The sequence below is a fragment of the Pleurodeles waltl genome, chromosome 3_1 (assembly GCF_031143425.1).
Source record: "Pleurodeles waltl isolate 20211129_DDA chromosome 3_1, aPleWal1.hap1.20221129, whole genome shotgun sequence".
Lineage (NCBI taxonomy): Eukaryota > Metazoa > Chordata > Amphibia > Caudata > Salamandridae > Pleurodeles > Pleurodeles waltl.
Genome location: NC_090440.1, coordinates 1482945602 through 1482971246, shown reverse-complemented (window position 1 = coordinate 1482971246; position 25645 = coordinate 1482945602).

The window sequence follows — 25645 nt, the reverse complement described above, 5'->3', positions numbered from 1 at the left end:
GACTTGTTGCTCGGCATTGGGGTGTAGGTATTTGTGGTGGGGGGGTGGGTGTATGGCGCATGTGTGTGCCCGTAAGCTTTCCTCCTCCCCCCTCGCCTGTGTCGTAGGTGCAGTACTCACCGTTGTCGTCTGCGCCGGCGTTCGTACTCCTGGTAGATGAGCAGGTAGACAATAGCTGGTAGGATGTGTAATTCGGGCTCCATGCTGTCCTCCTTCCTCGTGGAGTGTGTATAGGTGAGCGTTTTCCCGTTCGTAGTCTGTTTCCGCCGTGTTTTTATCGGCGGGGCTCCCGCCCCGGAAAAGGTGGCGGATTGGTGAGTTGTGATAGGGTGGGCGGTACATTGTCTGCCGCCTGCCTGTTGGCGGTGACCGCCGCGCTGTTTGTCGGTCCCGCCGTGGCGGTCGGAGTGTTAAAGTGGCGGCCTGTGTTGGCGGTTCCCGCCAGGGTTAGAATTCCATTTTTTTGATCGCCGGCCTGTTTGCGGGTTGGCCGCCGCTTTATCACCGACCACCAGGGTCAGAATGACCCCCTATGTCATTGATTTTCCTCAAGTCTTGGACAATTCAAACTTTCCCACAAGGCTTTCTCAGTCGCATTATAGGTGAATTACATGGACTACTCATCACTTCTTTCAGGACCCCTTGCTTCACAAAGTCTGCAATTATCTGTGTTACCTGTATAAGGACATCTTGCGCCATGTGGTACTGAGGTACCTGGGGAAACACAGCATTTGGCTTTACACTGACCTTAACTGGTTCTACTCCTTTTATCAGTCCCACTTCCTTTCCTGTCAGATCCCACACTTTTTCCTTTACTGTCCCCTGCAAATCCGCTGGCAAATCAGTCACTGTAAACATTGGGAAGAAGCTTATCAGATGGTACTCCTCATCTGTTGTCTCAGTCTCGGGCTCTGAGATCTGTCCATCATCCCCTTCATCGTCACTCTTTGTCTGCACCTCAATCCCTTCATTGGAACAGGTGATAGAACACCTCGTCTTGCACAGTAAGTCTCTTCCCAGTAGGGACACGGGACTTGAGTCACAAACCACAAATCTGTGCAACCCCTCAAAGGTGCCAATCTCAACCTGGATCGGATCTGTGATCGGGTTAGTCAAAAGCTGATCTGCTACTCCCACCACCCTTATTGTACGTCCCAAAAGGGGCAATTTCGGAACCTCTGAGTTTCTGACTGTAGAGCGTGTAGCTCCTGTGTCAACCAAGAATGAAACTCTTTCACCCATCACTTTCCCTTGCACATAGGGCCCTCTCTGATCTACTTCTAGGGATGCTGCAAGTCTACACTCCTCGCCATCTGAACTGTCATCTGACCATTCATCGTTTATTCCATTCCATTCTCACCACGCAATGGGAACTGTTGTACTGCATTATTTTGACTCATTCCCTGACCTGTGACCTGTTGAGGAAGCATCACCTGTTGCTGTCCCATTGATGCTAAGGGCAACTGCATTTGCTGTCTAGGTACCACAGGAATCTGCTTTTGCACTTGCTGCATCTGCACTGGTTGTACACGTGGCATTTGCACTTGTTGCATGGGTTGGAGACCCTGCATCTGAACCATGTTATTCTGAAAATTCAGATTTTGACCCCTCATTCTTGGTCCTGTAACATTTTGGAATGCATTGACATCATTGCTTTGTTGAACAACACCCTCCTGCACCATCATTGGGCACTCCCGCTTCCAGTGTCCAATGCCCCCGCAAGCATGACAAGGTAACACCTTCTTCATCCCCTGCACATCATTTTGAACCACAATGGTATTCAAATCTGGACCACGATTCACAAAACCTCCTCGACCTCTGCCTCTCCCTTGCGCCTGAAACATCCTGTTTCCTTGCGGTTGTTGCACCATCTGCTGTAAACCATTTCCTTGCATCCCTGCTTGTGCTCCCTTAATCTGCATTACCATCACTTTCTCCTTCAACTTTCTCTGCTTCAACTCAATTTCGTCACTACAGTATTTCGCATACTGCAATACCTCATCAATCGACTTCGCTTGCCAACAGATCAAATGATTCTTAATCATTTTACTAATCTCTGGTCTCAATCCCTCAACAAACCTGAACACAAGGTGATTCATGTCCTTCGCCTCTATGACCTCTGTACCGCCGTAGTGTTTGAACGCCTTTAACAACCTCTCATAGTAGGCATGTATCGACTCTTTGGCTTCCTGTGCCATTTGATCAATCTTTTGCTCATCAATATTCTGCGGCGACACCTTCTGCTTCAAGAACTCAATCACCTTATAGCAGTACCTCATTACATCAGGAGATGGTGCTCCTGTAGCTCGGTCCCTTGCCGGTTCTGCTGTTGGCCAATCAAAACTTCTCTTGCATTCCATCCACAAATCAGCTGGAACTATAATCTCAAACAGGGTATTCAGGTCTTCCCAAAGACTCTTCGCAAGCTTCACAAACCTATCTGTCTGCTGATACAACTCTATTGGATTTTCCCTCAGCCTGGGAAAGTCATTCGTGAATGACAGAATGTCACCTCTAGACCATGGTACATGGACAAGAACCCCTCCAGCTGTCTCTCTCATGGGTAGCATTTTTATTGTACCGGTATCAGGCACTGATTTCGCCTGCTGCTGCTCCGAGCAGTCACTTTTCCTCTTCTCTCATCTCTTTGCCCATCTGCCTTCCCACTTCTCTAATGCTCCCCAAACTTGTGCACACTGCAGTATTTCTTTAAGATGTGCCTTCATCCCAGTAGACCTCATGTGATCAAAATCCTTAGGCTCAAAGTCTAACCTGTAACTCCTCTTCAGATGTTTAGCATTGTCTAAGTCTATACCGTATTTATCTGCCAGATTTGCCAACTTCTGGTGCACCTTGCTCACTTTCTTAGTTATCTTTGGGCACAGATACCTCAATTCTGCTTCAGTGTATGACTCTAGTCTGTTCACTCCCATGCTTCCTTCAACTAGCTCGGCTGCTTCCATGCCCAACCTCATCAAATTCAGGATTTCCTCTCTTTCCGACCGCTCTGCTGTCGCAGGAGTAGTCTGTGGTGAATTTAACTTGTCTAACCATTTGTTCAGTTGTTGCGCTGTTAAACCCTTCAACGAGATATTTCCAGCCTGCATTATCGGTGTCTGCGGTACATTCGCACTTGAGATCTGCGGAGTCAGCAGTCCCAAACCTGAGTGTCTCATGGTATCTGGAAGAACCCGTATAGGACTAAAGTCTAACAGGGATCTGGATCTCTCTATTGTCTGGTCCACTGGAGTTATTCCTTGAGGGCTCCCCACTAACCCTCCTCTTGTCATCTCTTGAGTCATTACTCCCTGATCGCATACACCAGACTTCCCCTGTACATACAATGGTACTGGTGGACCAACTGTAATCGGTAAGGATATGGCGGCTGGCGACTGCCTGCTTCCTGAACCCTGTGGAGCATTAGCCCCCATATTCTGATTCATTATCGGTGCTGTAGCTAACTGCGGTCCTGTGACTGAGGTGTAATTCAGAACCATCTGTTGCTGTGCCTGAGGCAGTAAAAGTTGAGTTGGCTCAATCTGCACTAATTTTGGTCTCGTATATGCCGCATCTGACGGCACCATCAAGCTCGTGGTTGTCTCTAATATTGGGACATCAGGATAGAGCCTCTGAACTGGTGGTGGCTGCAACTGTGTCTGCATCTCTGGAGCAGTAGACACACTGACACTATTCTGTACCGGGGCTGGTGTTGCAACTGTATTAACCTGTGCCGTGTTTGTTGTCCCCTGGTTCTGTGTCGAATTTACAGGACCCGCACTAGTACTTGGTCTATTATCATCTAGGGCATATGGTGGCGGTCGATCATGTAGCAACTGATTAAGAAACTCATCATCATCTGAGTCATCTGCCTCTGCCCATGACTTTTTAGTCTCCTTTTCTTTGCTAGACCCCTTATCCGTTTTACAAGTGGCCTTTCTTCCTTGCGTTCCGGCTTCTTGAGTTATTGCCGAAAACATCTATTATCTCCCTTCCCCACATCCTGTGTTCACTATCCCACCTAGCCTCCGCTAGCGTCTTGTCTGCTTTCCTCATTCTCCTCTCAAATTTCTGTTGCCGTTGTCGTATGCCCATCAATTCCCAATTTGCTAAAGCCTCAAACTGTGCTGGCCTCGGAGGTGGCTTTTGCTCATTTAACACCTTCCGCACATTTTCCAAAATCATTATATTGAACGTTCCGTGCTCCGGAAATGCCAAACAACAATCTTTCTCTGTTATTTTGCACCACTGCTTTAGAAAAAGACATGGCGCGAATCCTCTCTCCTCCATTACGGCATAAGCCGGTGTAACCTCTGGTGGTGTAGGCTCCCCCACACTCACGGTAATGTACACATCTCCCCTCAAAGTGCTCCTTAGAGACTTGAAAAACTTCATTTTTGCATCTTTTATTTTGTTTACAATCGAATCAGGAAGTGACTTTAATTCCCAGAACTCTCTTCACCCACCTTCTCAACCAATTGCCTCTCACGGGCGGCTGCCAATCCGTGCGCGACCCTTTTCACTGACTGACCTATCCCAGCACAGCTCCAATGACGTCACACTCACACAGTGCGGCTGACAAAGTATTGCGGCTTGTCTGCCTCACTGTCAATTCACACAAATCTAATGCAATATATTGCGAGCACTAACAAAACTCCAATTAGCCGGTTTACTACAGGAAGGGTAACACAATCGCTTCAGAACTTTACAGAGATTTTGCTTTTAGCCTCGGCTGCTACTCTCTCCTTCTTAGATCCCGCACTCGCAAGCAAAATGTCACCCGCAAATTCTACTCTCGACTTGTCAATGGTTTGTCCTAATGCACTTTAGAACGTGACAAATCTCCATCGAAGTTTTCATTCACTCACTTTGACTCAAACTCAACTCGTCTACCATGCCCGATTGACCTATTAAACTGCACAAATTACAACATAAACCATCAATATACTCCGGAGTCTTAGACCACGCAGGGTCCGTACATCACCAACAACCACGTGGACAATTTTTGAGCACAAAGCGCCACACTCACATGAAGTTCGCCGACTTCCCTACTCTCATACTGCGGAGTACGCACACTCCTACTAAAACATCACTTGACCTAAAATTCTCGCAAACTTCACAATTCACCTGTGGTATGCATAAGCTGTGCAAGAGCAAACCCTACGTCACTCCCACTATCACTAGAACACCAAGAACATACCCAACTCACTCCAGCAAGCTCCGAGATTACGGGAAAGTCATTTGGGACTTAGGGGCACATCATCTCTACAATTTGCATTATCCCAAAACAATTTTCAAACAATGGTCCCTCGTCTTAGGGCTCCAAAGGGCCAAAACCGTCCTCTGCTACCAGAACTGATAACGCGTCCAAACCTTGTTAATTTAACTTACAAGGGGACTCGTTTTAGGCTAATGAATCTTTTGACTACGTTTGGGGACTTCCTAGAACGAGATATCCGTTTAGCATTTCAATCAATAGATCAACAACCTAATCAATATTCACTATAACTAATCAATCAAACTAATCAATAACATTTAATAAGAATGAAACACACCATGACCTTTTAGCCATGAATAACCACACAAATCAAGTAAGAGTTAAGATATTTATTCCCTATTAGTTACACTCTAGTATCATATTTATTAGTCGCAACATCAATAAGCACATCAATACTACTATTATTTGGCAACTCGAATAAGACTTTATCAAAGCACAGGTCATGAACATTAGAACAAAGCACGCCATCAATTGAATCTGTGACTCTGCCTGTTTGTGGCTTGCCTGTCTGGGTCAGTTTGACAATTGGGCTGTTTGTGAATCCCCTCTAGACAGTGGGACAAAGGGAGCTGGGGTGTGGCCTGCATATCCTGATGAGCCACCTGTACTAGAGTGGAGGGAGGAGTGGGCACTTACACCTAACTGGGCTGTGCCTGCTCTCTCACAATGCAGTCCTAATCCCCTGGTGTGTGTCTGTGGCCTGGCCTGGGCAAGGCAGGATCTTGTGAATAACACAGACTTTCCTTTGAAGTAGGCCTACTTCAAAGGCAGAAGGGGGAATAAGTATTGGACCCAAACACCTGGAAATTAGATCACTTCTGTATTCAAGAGGAACCTCTGCCAAGGAGAAGAGCTGAATAGCTGAGAGGAAGTGCTGCCCCTGCCTGTGACTGTGCCTTGTTGAGCTATCCTTCAGTTGCTGCTTCTGCCTGTGAAAGGGAACAAAGACTGGACTTTGTTGTGCATTCCTGCTTGAGAAGAATCTCCAAGGGCTTGAACTGAGCTTGCTTCCTATTTTAAAGTCTCAGGGCCATCAAAAACGTCCTCTGCTAACATGTGGACTCTCTGCTGAGACTGTTGTCCTGCCAAGTGGTGCCCCTTCCAGTCCCTGCGCCCATGAAAGGTGAAGTTGGCAGACAAGAGCTGAAAATCCGCACACAGAACACAGTGCGGGAACATTTTCGACACACCATCTGCAAGGCGGCTGATAAATGACGCGCCACCGGCTTTGCGGCTGTAATCGACTCTCCACCTGCAACGCAGCTGGAAGATGGACGTATTGGGGCTGGTTGAAATGACTCACAACACCCGCTTGCGGCTGCTGATGACGCAAACCCCACGCAGCGCGGTTTTCTAACACCGTGCAACAGGATTTTCCACGCATTGTCCCTGGGTGTCAAAGGCAACCCGACTCTGCGCGGATCTGAGGTGCCCCATCTGGAAATCGACGCATTGCTCTCTTGCGAGGCAGAAGAATCCACGCATCGCCAACTCGACCGAGAAGTAACGCCACACTGCCTCCCTTGCAAAGAAGGAATCGAAGCATCAATGCCTTTTCCGATGCACGCTCACCTGTGCAGCTTTATTTTTTACGCTAACCAGGTACTTTGTGCAAAATCATTGTTTCCATTCTTATTGATGGAGTAGAACTCTTATTCTGTTGAAAATTCATATTTTAACTTGTGAATGTTGGATTGTTGTAGTTTTGGTGTTCTTTGATTTAGATAAATATTATCTATTTTTCTAAACTGGTGAGGTGTCCATTTTGTAGTGTTTTCACTGTATTACTGTGTGTGTTGGTACAAATACTTTACACATTGCTTCTGAGTTAAGCCTGACTCTTCGTGCCAAGCTACCAAGGGGGGGGGTGAGTGGGGGTGAACCAGGTGTGTTTCTCTTTTGCCCTGACTAGAGTGAGGGTCCTTGCTTGGACAGGGGGTAACCTGACTGCCAACCAAAGACCTCACTTCTAACACCTAGTCACTCACCCATACAGCCACTCACACATGCAAATAGCCACTCACACACAACTTACTCACCAATAACCCCACTCCACACACCCACTTATTCACTCAGACAACCACTCACATCGCCACTCACACACAGATTCAGACAGTTACACAGCCACTCAATCAATCAGAACACTTGTATAGCGCGCTACTCACCCGGAAGGGTCTCAAGGCGCTTGGGGAGGGGGGCCGCTACTGCTCGAACAGCCAGGTCTTGAGTTGTCTCCTGAAGGCGAGGTGGTCCAGGGTCCGCCGAAGGTGGATGGGGAGGGAGTTCCATGTCTTGGCCGCCAGGTAGGAGAAGGATCTGCCTCCGGCGTTGGCTCTTCGGATGCGTGGTACGGTGGCGAGGGCGAGGCTAGCGGATCGTAGCTGGCGGGCGGGCGTGTGGAAGGTCAGGCGGTCGTTGAGGTACTTGGGGCCCAGGTTGTGGAGAGACTTGTGTGTGTGGGTGAGGAGTCTGAACGTAATTCTCTTGTTGAGGGGGAGCCAGTGCAGGTTCCTCAGGTGGCTGGAGATGTGGCTGCGTCGAGGGATGTCCAGGATGAGTCAGCGGAGGCGTTTTGGATTCGTTGTAGTCTTTTCTGTAGCTTGGCTGTGGTTCCGGCGTAGAGGGTGTTTCCGTAGTCCAGCCGGCTGGTGACGAGGGCCTGGGTGACCGTCTTCCTGATTTCGATCGGGATCCATCAGAAGATTTTGCGGAGCATGCGGAGGGTGTGAAAGCATGAAGAGGAGACGGCGTTGACTTGTCTAGTCATCGAGAGGGAGGAGTCCAGGATGAAGCCCAGGTTGCGTGTGTGGTCTGTCGGCTTGGGGGCGGTGCCCAGGGCTGGGGGCCACCAGGAGTCTTCCCATGCGGAGGGTGATCGTCCAAGGATGAGGACTTCCGTCTTGTCTGAGTTCAGTTTCAAGCGGCTTTTCTTCATCCACTCTGCGACGTCTTTCATCCCTTCGTGGAGGCTGGTTCTGGTGGTGTCGGGGTCTCTCGTGAGGGAGAGGATCAGCTGGGTGTCGTCGGCGTAGGAGATGATGTTGAGGTTGTGTTGGCGTGCGATGGCAGCAAGAGGTCTCATGTAGACGTTGAAGAGGGTGGGGCTGAGGGATGATCCTTGCGGGACGCCGCAGATGACTTCGGCGGCTTCGGAACGAAACGGGGGGAGGCGAACTCTCTGTGTTCTTCCAGCGGGGAACGAGATGATCCACTTCAATGCCTTCTCTTGGATGCCGGTATTGCTGAGGCGTTGGACTAGGGTGCGGTGGCAGACAGTGTCGAACGCGGCGGAGATGTCCAGGAGGATGAGTGCTGCTGTTTCCCCGTTGTCGAGAAGGGCTCGGATGTCGTCGGTGGCTGCGATGAGGGCGGTCTCGGTGCTGTGGTTGGCTCTGAAACCAGACTGCGAGGGGTCGAGGGATCCATTCGTCTCGAGGAAGGCGGCAAGCTGTCTGTTGGCGATCTTCTCGATGACTTTGGCAGGAAAAGGGAGGAGCGAGATGGGGCGGAAGTTTTTGAGGTCGGTGGCGTCCGCTGTTGGTTTCTTCAGTAGGGCGCTGAGCTCGGCATGCTTCCAGCTCTCCGGGAAGGTGGCGGTGTCGAAGGAGGTGTTGATGACGTCTCGGAGTTGGGGTGCGATGGTGGAGTCGGCCTTGTTAAAGACGTGGTGGGGGCAGTGGTCAGTCGGAGAACCGGAGTGGATGGTGTTCATCGTGCGGGCTGTGTCTTCGGTGGTCACTGCGGTCCAGGTGCGGAGGGTCGTGGTGGGGTGCGTTGGTTCGACGGTTGGGTGCGGGGATGGTGTGCCGAAGCTGTTGTGGATATCGGCAATCTTGCGGTGGAAGAACGAGGCGAGGGAGTCGCAGAGGTCTTGTGAGGGGGTGATGTCGTTGTTGCCGGTGCTGGGGTTGGAGAACTCCTTGACGATGCTGAAGAGTTCCTTGCTGTCGTGGGCGTTGTTGTCCAGTCGCTCCTTCAGTGATTTCTTCTTGGTGGTGCGGATGAGCTGGTTGTGCTTGCGGGTCGCGTGTTTGAGGGCGGTCATGTTGTCAGTGGTCCGGTCGTGTAGCCAGGCTTTCTCGAGGGTGCAGCAGGTCTTTTTAGAGTCCTTGAGTTCGTCGGTGAACCAGGGGGCCTTCGTGCCTCTGGGTTTGCTGGGAGGGTTCTTCAGTGGTGCGAGGTCGTCGGCGCAGGCTGTCAGCCATTGCGTGAAGTTGCGGGCAGCTTCGTTGGGGTCCGGTGTGCTGGCAGGTGGGTTCTGGCTGAGGGAGGTGGTGAGCTGGTCGGCGGTGATCCTGCTCCAGCTTCTGTGGGGAGCCTGTTGCGGGTGGTGGTGGGTAGTGGTTTTCCTGAAGCTGAAGTGGACGCAGCTGTGGTCGGTCCAGTGAAGTCCGGTGGAGTGGTTGAAGGCGATGTGCTTGCTGGATGAGAAGACGGGGTCAAGCGTGTGGCCGGCGTAGTGGGTGGGGGTGTTGACCAGTTGCTTGAGTCCGAGGTTGGCGAGGTTGTCCAGCAGGGCGATGGTGTTGCTTTCCATGTTGTTTTCCAGGTGGAAGTTGAGGTCCCCTAGGAGGATGTAGTCGGCGGAGGGGAGGGCGTGTGGGCTGATGAAGTCCGTGATGTCTTCGCTGAATTGTGTGCGTGGTCCCGGGAGTCTGTAGATGAGGGTGCCTCTGAGGGTCGTCTTTGGGTCGGTGTGGATCTGGAAGTGGAGGTGTTCGGCGGCAGTGAAGGTGTCGTCGGCGTCAGTCGTGATGCGGATGGTGTTCTTGTGGATGATGGCGATGCCTCCTCCGGTCTGGTTGACGCGGTCCCTCCTGATGATCTTGTATCCATTCGGGATGGCGATGGCGATGTCGGGGGCTGAGGAGGCGTTCATCCAAGTTTCAGTGAGGAACGCGACGTCTGGTGATGTTGTGTCGAGCAGGTTCCAGAGTTCGACGGCGTGTCTGTGGACGGAGCGGGTGTTGAGCAGGATGCACTTGAGGCGATAGATGCTGGTGCTTGGCTTGGCGGGTGCGGTGCAGGTTCGGAGGCAGGTGAACTTGCAGCTAGTGCAGGTGAAGGGTCAGTGGAAGTGTTTGGGGGCGGCTCGGCAGCAGGCGGGGTTCCGGCCGGCGTTGAGTGCGTTGAGGGCGGCGGCGTCGTAGGTCCTTCGGTTTGTCTTGCGTTGGTGGGGGCCAGGGGTCCTGGCGCTGGGCGCGGTCCAGGCGCGGACGGGCGCAGACGGGCTTGCCTTTGGCACGCCTTCGGCGCACAATCGTCGCGCCCGCTGCACGTACGCGTGGTCGCCATATATGGCGAAGAGGGAGGGAGGAGCAGCTGGGAGGCGGGAGCGGGGAGCGGGGCGGGCAGGCACAGGGGGACTGGAGGACAAAAAACACTTCAAAACACCAACGTGCAAGGGAACAACAGTCACGATTATACAGGCAATTTATCAAACAGAAAGGAAACAGAACAAAATATTAAGGCACACGCAAATACGGTGAGATCAGCGAGGCAGGCACAACGAGGTCAGTAGCGAGGGGGGGGCACACACACAGCTGGTGGCCGTGCGGCGCGGGGGTGTCCTGAGAAGAGTACACTATGTTAGAAATAGTATCACTCATGATGTTGAGGTTGTGTTGGCGTGCGATGGCAGCAAGAGGTCTCATGTAGACGTTGAAGAGGGTGGGGCTGAGGGATGATCCTTGCGGGACGCCGCAGATGACTTCGGTGGCTTCGGAACGAAACGGGGGGAGGCGAACTCTCTGTGTTCTTCCAGCGGGGAACGAGATGATCCACTTCAATGCCTTCTCTTGGATGCCGGTATTGCTGAGGCGTTGGACTAGGGTGCGGTGGCAGACAGTGTCGAACGCGGCGGAGATGTCCAGGAGGATGAGTGCTGCTGTTTCCCCGTTGTCGAGAAGGGCTCGGATGTCGTCGGTGGCTGCGATGAGGGCGGTCTCGGTGCTGTGGTTGGCTCTGAAACCAGACTGCGAGGGGTCGAGGGATCCATTCGTCTCGAGGAAGGCGGCAAGCTGTCTGTTGGCGATCTTCTCGATGACTTTGGCAGGAAAAGGGAGGAGCGAGATGGGGCGGAAGTTTTTGAGGTCGGTGGCGTCCGCTGTTGGTTTCTTCAGTAGGGCGCTGAGCTCGGCATGCTTCCAGCTCTCCGGGAAGGTGGCGGTGTCGAAGGAGGTGTTGATGACGTCTCGGAGTTGGGGTGCGATGGTGGAGTCGGCCTTGTTAAAGACGTGGTGGGGGCAGTGGTCAGTCGGAGAACCGGAGTGGATGGTGTTCATCGTGCGGGCTGTGTCTTCGGTGGTCACTGCGGTCCAGGTGCGGAGGGTAGTGGTGGGGTGCGTTGGTTCGACGGTTGGGTGCGGGGATGGTGTGCCGAAGCTGTTGTGGATATCGGCAATCTTGCGGTGGAAGAACGAGGCGAGGGAGTCGCAGAGGTCTTGTGAGGGGGTGATGTCGTTGTTGCCGGTGCTGGGGTTGGAGAACTCCTTGACGATGCTGAAGAGTTCCTTGCTGTCGTGGGCGTTGTTGTCCAGTCGCTCCTTCAGTGATTTCTTCTTGGTGGTGCGGATGAGCTGGTTGTGCTTGCGGGTCGCGTGTTTGAGGGCGGTCATGTTGTCAGTGGTCCGGTCGTGTAGCCAGGCTTTCTCGAGGGTGCAGCAGGTCTTTTTGGAGTCCTTGAGTTCGTCGGTGAACCAGGGGGCCTTCGTGCCTCTGGGTTTGCTGGGAGGGTTCTTCAGTGGTGCGAGGTCGTCGGCGCAGTGAAGTTGCGGGCAGCTTGCGGGCAGCTTCGTTGGGGTCCGGTGTGCTGGCAGGTGGGTTCTGGCTGAGGGAGGTGGTGAGCTGGTCGGCGGTGATCCTGCTCCAGCTTCTGTGGGGAGCCTGTTGCGGGTGGTGGTGGGTAGTGGTTTTCCTGAAGCTGAAGTGGACGCAGCTGTGGTCGGTCCAGTGAAGTCCGGTGGAGTGGTTGAAGGCGATGTGCTTGCTGGATGAGAAGACGGGGTCAAGCGTGTGGCCGGCGTAGTGGGTGGGGGTGTTGACCAGTTGCTTGAGTCCGAGGTTGGCGAGGTTGTCCAGCAGGGCGATGGTGTTGCGGTCCATGTTGTTTTCCAGGTGGAAGTTGAGGTCCCCTAGGAGGATGTAGTCGGCGGAGGGGAGGGCGTGTGGGCTGATGAAGTCCGTGATGTCTTCGCTGAATTGTGTGCGTGGTCCCGGGGGTCTGTAGATGAGGGTGCCTCTGAGGGTCGTCTTTGGGTCGGTGTGGATCTGGAAGTGGAGGTGTTCGGCGGCGGTGAAGGTGTCGTCGGCGTCAGTCGTGATGCGGATGGTGTTCTTGTGGATGATGGCGATGCCTCCTCCGGTCTGGTTGACGCGGTCCCTCCTGATGATCTTGTATCCATTCGGGATGGCGATGTCGGGGGCTGAGGAGGCGTTCATCCAAGTTTCAGTGAGGAACGCGACGTCTGGTGAAGTTGTGTCGAGCAGGTTCCAGAGTTCGACGGCGTGTCTGTGGACGGAGCGGGTGTTGAGCAGGATGCACTTGAGGCGATAGTTGCTGGTGCTTGGCTTGGCGGGTGCGGTGCAGGTTCGGGGCAGGTGAACTTGCAGCTAGTGCAGGTGAAGGGTCCGTGGAAGTGTTTGGGGGCGGCTCGGCAGCAGGCGGGGTTCCGGCCGGCGTTGAGTGCGTTGAGGGCGGCGGCGTCGTAGGTCCTTCGGTTCGTCTTGCGTTGGTGGGGGCCAGGGGTCCTGGCGCTGGGCGCGGTCCAGGCGCGGACGGGCGCAGACGGGCTTGCCTTTGGCACGCCTTCGGCGCACAATCGGCGCGCCCGCTGCGCGTACGCGCGGTCGCCATATATGGCGAAGAGGGAGGGAGGAGCAGCTGGGAGGCGGGAGAGGGGAGGGCACAGAACGAAAAGGGGGCGTGTCTGTTAGGGCGGCGGCAGGAAGCGGGGAGCGGGGCGGGCAGGCACAGGGGGACTGGAGGACAAAAAACACTTCAAAACACCAACGTGCAAGGGAACAACAGTCACGATTATACAGGCAATTTATCAAACAGAAAGGAAACAGAACAAAATATTAAGGCACACGCAAATACGGCGAGATCAGCGAGGCAGGCACAACGAGGTCAGTAGCGAGGGGGGGGCACACACACAGCTGGTGGCCGTGCGGCGCGGGGGTGTCCTGAGAAGAGTACACTATGTTAGAAATAGTATCACTCATCAGTTGTACACCAAGTATACTCATTTCAATTTTCTAGCACCTTAGTATATGTTTAACACTCATAAACTTTTGGAAAACACTCTCAATCACTGGATGAGGTCATCAGTGATGTCATTTGAGATGTCATCAGTGACGTCACTGACCATGTCATGAGTGATGTATTGTGTGAGCCAATAAGCACTGCATTGAGAGGGCGTAAGTTATAGTTAGCTCAGATAAGTATAACTGCTAAATATTTCACTGGTTTTGCACAAGTGAAATAACTATAATGTCCCTGTAACATTTGGTTTTTACAGTGAATATATATATGCATATATATATATATATATACATACATATACCAACAGTGAGAACTGAGAAAGCCGAATTTAACTTTGAGTTCAACCGTTGACTTGGAAATCAACAATGGCAGACGGCATTCATGCCCCACATTCCCAAGTCTGAAGAGAGGAGCCATTGGTATGCAGCATACAAAGAATAACTTTTCTCAAGAGAGGTTTTCGTCGCCAATAAGAGAAAAGAGAACGAGACGGGTTTGTTAAATAACAAAGCTGCCTAAATCTGGGAACTTTATCATCAGGTGTGTCGGTACACCAAACGAGGAAGAAGGGTGAAAACACCTTCGTAGACCGCAGATTTACGGCTTTGTGGGATTGAGAAAACTTTCCAGGGTTACATTTGGGATGCAGGAGAGCTTAACAATAAGAAAGCATTCCGCACCAGGAACTCTGAAGGGACTACATATCCTAGACTGCTTTGTGGCCCCAGGAGGCGGCCTTCTTACCAGCACTTGCATCCACTTGACCAGACCAACGAGTGCTATAAAGCACGTGGGGGCACTCCGCGGCGCGGGACGCGTCAGGAACTCTGAAGGGGCTACATATCCCAGACTGCTTTGTGGCCCCAGGAGGCGGCCATCTTACCAGCACCTGCATCCACTTGACCAGACCAACAAGCGCTATAAAGCACGTGGTGGGACTCTGAGGCGCGGGACGCGTCAGGAACTCTGAAGGGACTACATATCCCAGACTGCTTTGTAGCCCCAGGAGGCGGCCATCTTACCAGCACCTGCATTCACTTGAACATACCAACGAGCGCTATAAAGCACGTGGGGGCACTTCGCGGTGTGAGATGTGCGCGGGCCGTGCCCCCGGGCAAAGCCCGGGCCAAGGGCGGGCCCATCTATGCCCGTCGTAGCCCAGAGGCGGCTGGTCCACCCCCCTTGCATTTATTTCTAAGCAGGCACCGCTGACTCTTGCTACTATTGTATTTTCTTGTAGGTGTATCATTGAACTAACTCTCTATAGAACACTTATCCATCAATTATAGTCTTAATGGGTAAAAGGAAAGCAACAGAGGGTTGGGCAGGGGCGGTTTTAAAAAGTAAGTGGGAAAGACACAAGCATGCAGCTAATAACTTTGTTATGGACAGAATTGACAACCTTCTTGGTGAATGCGAAGGAATTTTAACTTCCTCCCCGAACAATGGCCCCAACGGAACTGGGGGCGAGTGCTCCCGAGTCAGGAAGGGGGCTGGTCATAAGAAAATTGCTGACATATTCATAAAAAGTGGCCAACAGGTCACAGCCTCCACAGGGCAGGAGGAGGGTAGGAATGTCATCACCCATGCTCCCACATTATCAGCGGATAAGGCTCCAACTGATCCCAGCGACCCTATTCAGTGTATCAAGCGCTTTACTCCTTTATTAAATATCTCAGACCCACACGACGACCCCGATCCAGGCATTAGGGTGGGTGGGTCAGTAGATGTAAATGAGCACTCAGCCCAGTCAAATGCACGTTATGCATACACGATTTAAAGAGGGAGGTGTCAGAACTCAAGTCCATGGTCAATTCCTTAATTGCAATAGTCAAGCAGCTATTTCCTTCAGATGCCACGACCTCCATAAATCATAACTGCAACCCAATGCCAAATAAATTAGGTACCATGACGAAATTGTCCACAACGCCAGCAACCAGTTGTGTTGACCAACCTCTAGCTGGTGATCCAGAATTCCGATCAGCTCCCCCCATGCAACAGCTTAGGTGCAGGGAAGGCATTTGATGCCTGCTATCAAAACACAAAATCCACAAGCAACACTGTCCCCTAATTACACTGCACAACCCGCCATTGACCGACTCCAATCTAAAAGCACTGTTCTAATGGTCAATGTTCCCAAGCTACACCCACTGGCACAAAGAGAAGGGGGGATTCTATTAGAAACAAGGCAATCCATTGGATTCGCCACGTAAGAGGCTGTTACTCTGTAAGGCCCGACCTAGGCACACACTTCGACATTCTGCAGTTGATATTTAGGTATAGGAGCATGGTGGACAACCTGGTGGCCCTAGACGCAAGGACAAGTGCTCCAGAGCAATCCTGTATCCAGTTCAAATTCCCTAGTCCACCCATGCACTATGTGGCTCGCCCCATCCACTGCCCAACAGGTAATCTATCTGCTCTCAGTGAGAATGGCTTACTTGAAGTACCATCTGAAATACATGTTGCACTTCCCTCTAACTTACATGAAACAACTGTCCCTGGTCTGATTGTAGTCCCCAATATTGCCACCGGAAGCACTCACGTTTCTTCTCCTAGCAGATTCTACCAGACCACCTGTGACCCATTGCATAATCATGATAACATTGAACATTCCCTCCACGTGAACATCACCCATTAATCCAGGAACAGATAGCAAAGCATGAGAATACCTCACCTAGGACCAGGTCAGGTCCCCCAGATGGATATCAGCACTCGATACCGGACTTGCCGGGCAATAGTGAAAATGACCCCTCTCCTCTCAAGCAATCCCAACCTTTGGTAACTAAACTTAAAAAAAAGTCAGTGGACAGGGCGGTCCTTCCAACCACCGGGGTACGACTTGTTTCATGGAATGTGGCAGGTTTGAGATCTGTCCTCCCCCTCCTGTCCTTTACCTCCTTTATTGAGGAACACAACATATGTCTTCTTCAGGAGACATGGTCAACTGACCCACTCTTTCGAACTGGCTATTCAAACCTTTATATCCCTACTCTGCCCAGTATCAAGGGCAGGCCCTCTGGGGGTCTAGCCATTTGTACTAGAACATCACTAAACTGCTGCATATCACAGCTATCCATTGATTCCCCCGACCTGCTAGGTCTTCGCCTATAATTTGGGGCTGATACAGCTGTGATTATTTTTAACATCTATACCAGACGGGTTGCGGGGGGGTGGAGGGTTTCAAAAACTCTCTGCATTCTGGAGGCATTTTTGCAAAACTGTTCCCGGCATCATAAAATCATTGTGGCAGGCGACTTCAATGTCACATTTGAACCTCTTGACTGGGATGATCTTGGGTCCACCCACGAGGAGGATTGGGTATGGTCTATCCCTTCCCTGGATATCCCACCCATTAAAAGGTGGTCACAGTTTGTTGTTCAAGTAAAATCATTGACTATGGAACTTTGACTAAGGGCACTTAATGACAGGACCAAATCAGATGCAAAGGGCTGTCACACGTATAACAAAGTCAACCATATTAGCAGAATTGATTATTGTCTAGTCAACATAAGATTATGGCCCCTAGTCATTGACATGATGGTTATTGAGAGATCTGAAAGTGACCATAATCCTCTTTCAGTCCATATGTCAGCTTTGTGCAACCACCTGTCCATGATTAACACCTCAGTAAAAGCATCAAAGGGAATTAGTCTGGTTAATGACAAATGCCACCTAAAGTGGAACAAAGTTCTGGCCCGACCTACACTCATCGACACCTTGAGGACCACATTGATGGGCTTAGAGGCAGGTTCCACAATCCCCAACGAGGAAAGCTTAACTCACACCTCATGCTTCAAGTGTATTGCAGCCCTCTTCTCGGTAGACATAGCCTCTGACAGTAAGAGGCTTAAGGGTAGGCATCGCTGGTTTAACAAAGAGTTCCATTCCTCAAGCAAGCACTTAATCCAAGCTATCAAATCTAAGGATGTAAATGCAATTCACTCAGCCAGAAAGTCTTACAAATCAGCTATCAACAAAGCTAAGCGTAAACAAGACGACAAGTGGTGGGCAGCACTTAGTGAGGCTGCACAAGAGAGGAACTTTAGCACATTTTGGTCCCTGGCAGCGCGTGGCCCTGCAAACAGTGAATATAACATTACAACTAATATTACACCAAAGGACTGGGTAGACCACTATAGTGGGTTGTGCTCTTACGACCATGACAGCTCAACCTCTGGACATAAGGACACTTGCTCAAATATTACCCAACACCCACCCCTCCAGTGCTGCAACTATTCTCCCAAGAGGACATAGCATATTTTTTACTCTAAAGCATGGTAGGGCACCTGGTTTGGATGGTGTTCCAGACCTATTCTTAACCGATATAACAATCTGGTCAAGATATATCACCATCATAGCGAATGCAATAGCATCTGGGGCGCCAATCCCTGAGTCTTGGCAAGGGAACATTTTTGTCTTGATTTTTAAAAAGGGTGACAGAAGCCTCCCCTGTACCTATAGGCCAATTAGCTTAATAGATTGTGTGCAGAAAGGGTTCTGTCACTGCCTTCTGGGAAAGATTCAAGACTGGATGACGGAACGCGACATCCTTAGTCCCCTCCAGACAGGTTTTCAAAAACAAAATATCTACCATTGAGCAAGCCCTCAGGTTTCTGCTTTTAGATTGGAAAACCGTTTTTATTGGCAAAGGGAACCTGTATGTTGCTTTTGTGGACTTGAAATCGGCATTCGATCTAGTACTCCATAACAAGTTGTGGGAAGTTCTTTCCCTAATGTGAATCCCTGAGCATATTCTTGTACTACTAAATCGGCTCCATGAAGGTAACTATGCACGTGTCAGGTGGGATGACAGGGGGCAGCTAACTGACAGAATTCAGGTGTCAAGGGGTGTGCGGCAGGGGTGTATCCTTGACCCCACCCTGTTCTCCCTGTACATTAATGCTATTGTCCCCTCTTGACTCAGACTGGAGGCTGGCGCACCATCGCTAGGCACACAGAAATTTCCGGTCTTGCTCTTTGCAGACAACACACTCCTGATATCCAAGACCCCAAGTGGATTATGTAAACTCCTCATGTGTTTTGAGGAATTCTGCTCCACACAGGGACTTGCAATCAATGCTTCTAAAATGAAATTGATGACGCTTAATCCCCACAGATCCTTTGGAGGAAAGTTTATTCTTGAGGGAACCCTACTTGAAAAGGTTGGCACTTTTAGTTACCTGGGCATAAAGTTAACTGAAAAAATGTCTTGAAGTCACATATTGCAAAGCAAGCACTAAAATTAAAGCAAACAACGGGGGTTTTAATAAAGCATTTTAACCTCTCACATACTAAACCAATACGCCCTGCAATCCAGATATATGAAACCAAGGCAGTGAGCTCAGCCCTTTATGCGGCTGAACTTTGGGGCTATGCCAAAGCCCAAGAAATAAAGAGTTCTGAAAATATTTTTTTAAGAAATCTAGTGCCCCTCCCGCCAAGTACTAAACTGTTTCCCCTTTTTAAAGACTTAGGCATGAAACACATTGACCACAAAGCCCGCCTATGTCCCCTTTTGTATTGGCAGCATCTTTGGGCCACCCCAGAGCTTGCCTCCTTTACTATAGCCCTGCAAGTCATCTTAGGAGTTGACCACTCACATAGTATCCCCTGGTTCAGACACATCAAGGGGCTACTTTACTCGCTTGGGCTTAGAGAACTCTGGGATTCTCCAACCACTACCTCCTTCCCTTCAAAAAGTGACCTCAAAAAATTGTATTGGCAAATGGTAGACTCTGAAGTCATAAGGGTTGCACTTCACTCTACACTATCATGGACTTCGCCAACCTAAAAGAGACGTGCAAATATGAGGCTTTCTGGGACATAATCACAGTGCCAAGAGTAAGAAAGTTATACTTCCAGTTCCGCATTGGCACCTTACCATTAAGACTACTTACCAGTCGCTGGTCACATGATGAAACAACCATCTGCCAGATTGCAAAGCACCCATTGAAAACCTCCCTCACGTCCTTTTTGTCTGCCCTGCATACACTTTCTCAAGCAGGAAATGGCTGGCCCTGGCTTGTAGGCTGCTGGGAGTCCGCAGGTCTGACTCAGCCCTCCAAATTCTCAGATCAGACACTCGCCTGATGCTAGTGATTGCTGTTGCCAAATTCCTTAGGGCAAGTGGATTGTCAGAGGGAAACTTTTATCTGTATAATGGTTTTTGTAAAAATTTATTAATTGACTCTGGGAGTGCATTTAATTTAATTTAATTATTTTATCTAATTACATGTACTGTATATATTTTATTTAATCCTGTGTAATCATTTATTGTTGCTGTTCTTTTGTGGCTCTTGTAGCCGAAATAAAGTTCTTTTGACTGACTGACTGACTTGGAAATCAGCCAATGGTGACTGTCTGCTGCCTCAGTTTCCTAAAAAATAAATAAAGAACAAGAAAATGTCTCCCATTCCTATCCTTTATCTCATTCCTTTGCTGGGATGTGAGTTAAGAGAAAAGACTGCACCAAATGGTTTATTGCTTCTACAGAAAAGACAGACACCTAACAAAAATTGACCCCACACTTGGTACAGGTATCTTACTTGCACTAATGAGAATTACTAAATAAATGATTCATATTGTGGAGGATGGAAGGGTCCAGTAAGCTACTTTCGATAATGTAATGTTTGGGGCAATCATTCTGCACCAATGGTTGCCTTTACTTATACTTTATACTTTAATTTTCCTTTCAGTATCTAATCGTCCATCATCATTAGGTTCGTCTGAGACCAATCACTTTATTTACCAAAACTAAGCTTGCCCGCAAATTCTTTTAATTTTCTTGTTCAACACTATAGGTCTATTGCTTTTGGGTGAAATCTTTAAGTACAGTTGACAATGACAATATGCCTATCTGCTTCCACTGAAAATAAGAGGACTCAAATAGACCTACCCCTGTGAACTCGAGAGGAGCATTGATTAGGAAAATGCAGAGTAGTGGCTCAAATTACAATTTCTAATTAAGTTGCTGACTTGCTGTCTGCTTCAATAGACAGTAAAATATTAGTGTTAGAGTTATCATCTGGGGTACATTACACTAGTTGTCTGGGAATGGTGGTTGAAACTGTTTTTTCTCACTTCTTAGTAAAGGGCACACCACTGCACATACCTATGCCCTCTTACTCCTCAGGCACCATCATGCTTACCTTTTATTTTTGCACCCCACAGGCCATCTCGTCTAAGTAGAACCATCTATAGCGCTCTAACTTTGCGTATCAGCCCTGCAAGAAGGAAGAACAATGCCAGAAGAACACAGATGCACCATCTTTTTGTATGCGTAATCATTTTTCTTTTAGTAACTATAACTGTTTTTGGACTGTGTGGGTCCTCCCTATTTTGCATTTTCCAAGCCTCTGTAACCAATTGATTAGATACCTTGAGAATCTGGGGCTGAAGGACTGTTTGCATCTGGTAAATGAACTGTTATCACGTTCTTCCACAACAGATGAGATGGGCTCATCACCTCGATGAATGCTCCGTTTCTATATCTCGTTTCAATAATTCCCCCTATCGATCCATTCATGAAACCAAAACACCTCTGTTCCCAGGTTGTGTGATCAGTTGAGTTGGGTGTTAATTTCCACTATCAACAGATCTCACATTTGGTGGGGTGGGTGTGATTAAAGCAACGCCAACTGTTACAGGAAGTGGTTGGTTACCAAAACTGTAATTTTCCCACAACACCCTTCCTAAGGTATGAAAGGGACATCATGGTGCAGAGACTTAATTACAACAACATGTGTCGAAGGTTAGGTAAATTAGCAACTAAAAACTATTATGCTAATTGTTTTATCATGGTAGTCTCAGTCTTGGATTTTTCTTACTGTGTTTTCTTTTAGTCTAGCTGCTAACTGTGAGGCACTAGTTCAGCTCACCAGATTAATTTGAAATAAGAATGATGTCCTGATGCAAGACCTGTGATGTCATTCCTGTTAACACCATTGATCCACCACCACTAGTAATATGAAGGTCTTTGCAAAACCCTGCATTAAGATATAGACTGAATATAAGAGAGGTAGCAGACATCACTTTATCTATCTGAGTATCAAAAGAAGCTCTCAGGAAGAAAGGATTGGTTTTGCTGTATGTTGATAGAACCCATTAGCGGACAGTCACTAGTTACAGAGAGGAGGGCAAAGGCAGTAAGTACTATATAAATATTAATGACATGGATGTTAGGATGGGTGATGTTCCTGAGCCTGATCAAGGCATTAAACGGCTGCAGGGCTGTTTATGATCACCCATATCCTATTTCATAACAGAGTTTGGGGAGGGGCTATGGACTAAAAGAGTTAAGGTAAGTACCCTACTTAACATCACATGGAAAGGGAGATCCAGTGGGGAAATTCTAAAATCCTGAACAGGAAGGGGATGGACACAATGGGAAAATTGGTTTGCGATAGGACAGGTGTTGAGAACAGTCTCTGTCATCACTGCATTGGTAGCACTTCCGCTTTAACTGTGATATTCATAATAAGAAATATCCCATTTACTTAACAAAAAGTAATAAAACTCTCACCCTTTCCTCACACAACAGTCCCATTCCCTCACCCAAACCCCAAAAACCCCAGAACACTTGTCCCCAACTGTTCTTCCCACCCTCATCTCCCACAACAAGCCCCACTCCTCCTTATAAAAAATAGGCCTCAATAGCCTCTTTCCAGTGCAAAAGGTAATGTTGGCCAGGCCTGAACTACTCCAGGTCCCATGCAATTTGCTAGAGAGGGCAGAATCCATGGTGGTGGTGTTTGGGTGGTGGCTGGGGACCTCGGCTGCCAGCTGTGGTGGGAAGATGGTGGCTGGTGTCCCTCCAGCTGCTCGAAACAGTGGCAGTTGCTTCCTCCTCCTCAAGCACTACCAGTCGGTGGCACTTGACCTCAAATGCCGCAATTATCATTCTGTCCCGTCGGGAGTGGGCCTCTGTGGCAGGTCCTCCAGCCGGAGTAGCTAGATGATCCAAAAGAGAAGAACATGAATTGTAGTACTTGATGCAAATACATGTTTGTTTGTTGTATAGAAGCCCCAACGTTGCTGTTCCGCTAGGGCCTTTTGAATTAGTTTGATGTGATCATTGGTCAGAGGCCAAATATTTTTCCCAGGCATACTTTCTATATTGCAGTAGCAGTGCGTGGTATTGATTAATCAAAGAGGACCACCACAATCAAAAATAGATTATTTTTTAATAAAATGGATGACAAGTTTAAATGATTTCATTTTCGCAATACCTGCAAAACACACTTAATGTGTGTTAATTAATAAATAAGCTGATAAATTTAAATATATATTGCCATTGATGAATATTGATGAATATGGCACATTAAATGAATGCTGCATCATTTACTTGACTACAATGTGCATCATTTGTGGAGACATCCTGGAATACAACCTTTCCCAATGATTTCTGTCTGAAGAGTCAAAAGAAGACGAGGACAAACCTGCCAAGTCAATCTGATGAATGTGCGTTGCAGCTGGGCCAAACATTTAGCTTTGTCTCACTCTGAGCTTTTCCGCACCAGCAAATCCATTAGAGGGAGACCTTGCAGAGAAGGTATCTGGAACCGTGGAGCTACAGCCTACAGACTTGCCACACAGGAGGAATCCAAGCTCCAAAATATGACTAAAATCCAAAGGCAAAAAGCTTCAACGGGCGATGGTGCCAAAAGTATCCAGCCAGCGAGGGACTATCCTTGGGCGTGAACTTTGAATTTCCTGCCAAAAGTGAACTGCTTCACTAGGACTTTGTCCTTCAGCTATCCGGCCAAGTGGGATCCTTCTTGCCCACTGCTTGCTGCCTTGCCCCACGCTTGACTTCCATTTGAGAGACCAACGGTCTGATTTCGATATTAGTGCCGTATTTAGATGTTACCGCCCTGCGGGCAGTGTACTGGCAGCAGTTCTGATGGAGGGAGGACACTGCAGGACCCAATGGGTAGCAGACAATGGCAGCGGCTAAGTAATAGAGGTAAATCACACACCCACATTGTACCTTTGTCATATGTGTCCCCCTGTATCAAATATGACACAACACACCACATACACACTATTATCCATGCCTATACATCCGTAGCCCAACATACACATCACTAGTGACACTGCACCCACACACGACACAACCACAACAACCAACACAACTACACACTCATCTGCACAAACACACTCACACATCACGACAACGACCGTCACACAACAACACCGTGTTGTGTGTCATATGCCGATGATACACAACTCAGCATTTCCCTCACCGAAGTCCTGGACATGGCCAAAAGGAACTTTCACGCAGGAATGGAAGCAGTTGCCACCTGGATGAGAGAAAGCTGCCTCAAGCTCAACTCCGACAACACGGAGCTCATCATCTTTGGAAACACCACCTCAGCTTTGGACGACTCATGGTGGCCCACATCCCCAGCACCCCCCCTGCACCGACCGAGCACGCCCGCAACTTAGGAATCATCCTTGACTCCACCCTATCCATGACCCGCCAGGTAAACTCTGTCACCTCCTCCTGCTGGCACACACTCCGCAAACTCTGGAAGATCTTCAGATGGATCTCAGCAGACTGTCGCAGGACAGTCACCCGCGTCTTAGTTACAAGCAAGCTCGACTACGGCAACGCCCTCTATGCAGGCACCACAACTAGGAACATCCAAACACCTCAACTCATCCAGAACGCCGCCACCAGACCGATTCTAGACCTCCCTCGCAGAGAAAACATTTCCCAACACCTACTAGTCGAGAAGCGAATCACCTTCAAGCGTCTCACCCACACTTACAAGACCATACACTACGCAGGACCAGACTACCTGAACCACCGTGTCTCCTTCCACACCCACCCAGATAGCCCTGGCCACCGTCCCTCGCATCCGCAAAACCACCGCCGATGACGACCTTTTACCTACACTGCAGCGAAGAGCTGGAGCATTCTCCCCCTGCACCTCAGACAAAGCCCGTCGCTCAACATCTTCAGGAAGAACCTCAAGACGTGGCTCTTCAGATGAGGCCCTTCCCCTCCCCCCAGCGCCTTGAGACCCTCATGGGTGAGTAGCTGCACTTTACAAATACTGATTGATTGATTAATTGACAACACTCAACTGTATGTTGCACCCGGCAACACAACACATTACATAACATACACAACATCAATGCCACATGTAAGAAGGAAAAATACTGACAAAACCACACAACCCACAGCAACTACCTCCACTTCAACCAGTCAGTTGCATCACACACATACTTACACAAACTCACACGCACAACTTGAAGCACAACATAATAGGTTCAGGTCCCCTTTCAGTGTGCACACATGGACACTACTGGCAAGTGTGAATGTACCGTCATTGTGGTGCCAGCATCAATTTGTCAATGAATACTAACGCCATAATGACAGTTGTGTACGTGTGCAATGTGTGTGTACTAATGTCTCCCTACCAGTGTCTGATCCACTTGTATTCCCGACACATGCATATCTCAGTAATCTTAAAAAATTCCTATGACATTTACATGTCTGCAGTGGTCCCCCCAACATACACAGCCAATTGTGGTTCTCTCCCTTTCTGTCCAGAGGCGGGGGATGTTTTCTCTGTGGTCCAGTGGCACCAGTGACAGAGGGTGTTGTCCAGTCAGAGGAGGAAGTGGAATCTGGAAAAAAGGCGGGTTTTCAATCTTTTTCCTCCCAAATCGCCAAGTCAGACTTTAAGGTCGGAAAGCCACTTTTTGCTTGGTGTAAGGCAAATCCAAATCTACATTGCGATAAGTGTGGCTGGCGTCCTGCAATCAGCCACTCTTTCCTCTCAGCAGGATTTGGGCAGGCTTTCACTTATAAGACCGCTAACATCTAAATCTGACGGACGGACCTACAAGGCAGCGGACAGGTTTTCATTTGGAAGCAGAACGGCAGGACAGTTACTGCCAACATCTAAACCAGGCCCTCAGTCAGAAGGTAAAACTTCTAACCAGGATGAACCTGGTCTCTGAATATAACCGCGCTGGCCTTAAACTTTACCCTTATCTCCATCTAGCACAACCAGATGCCTGTGGTTGGCACTCTGCACTTTTGGAGGTATTTTTATTTAAAGCTTTTATAAATGTTATGGTTCCCCATATTT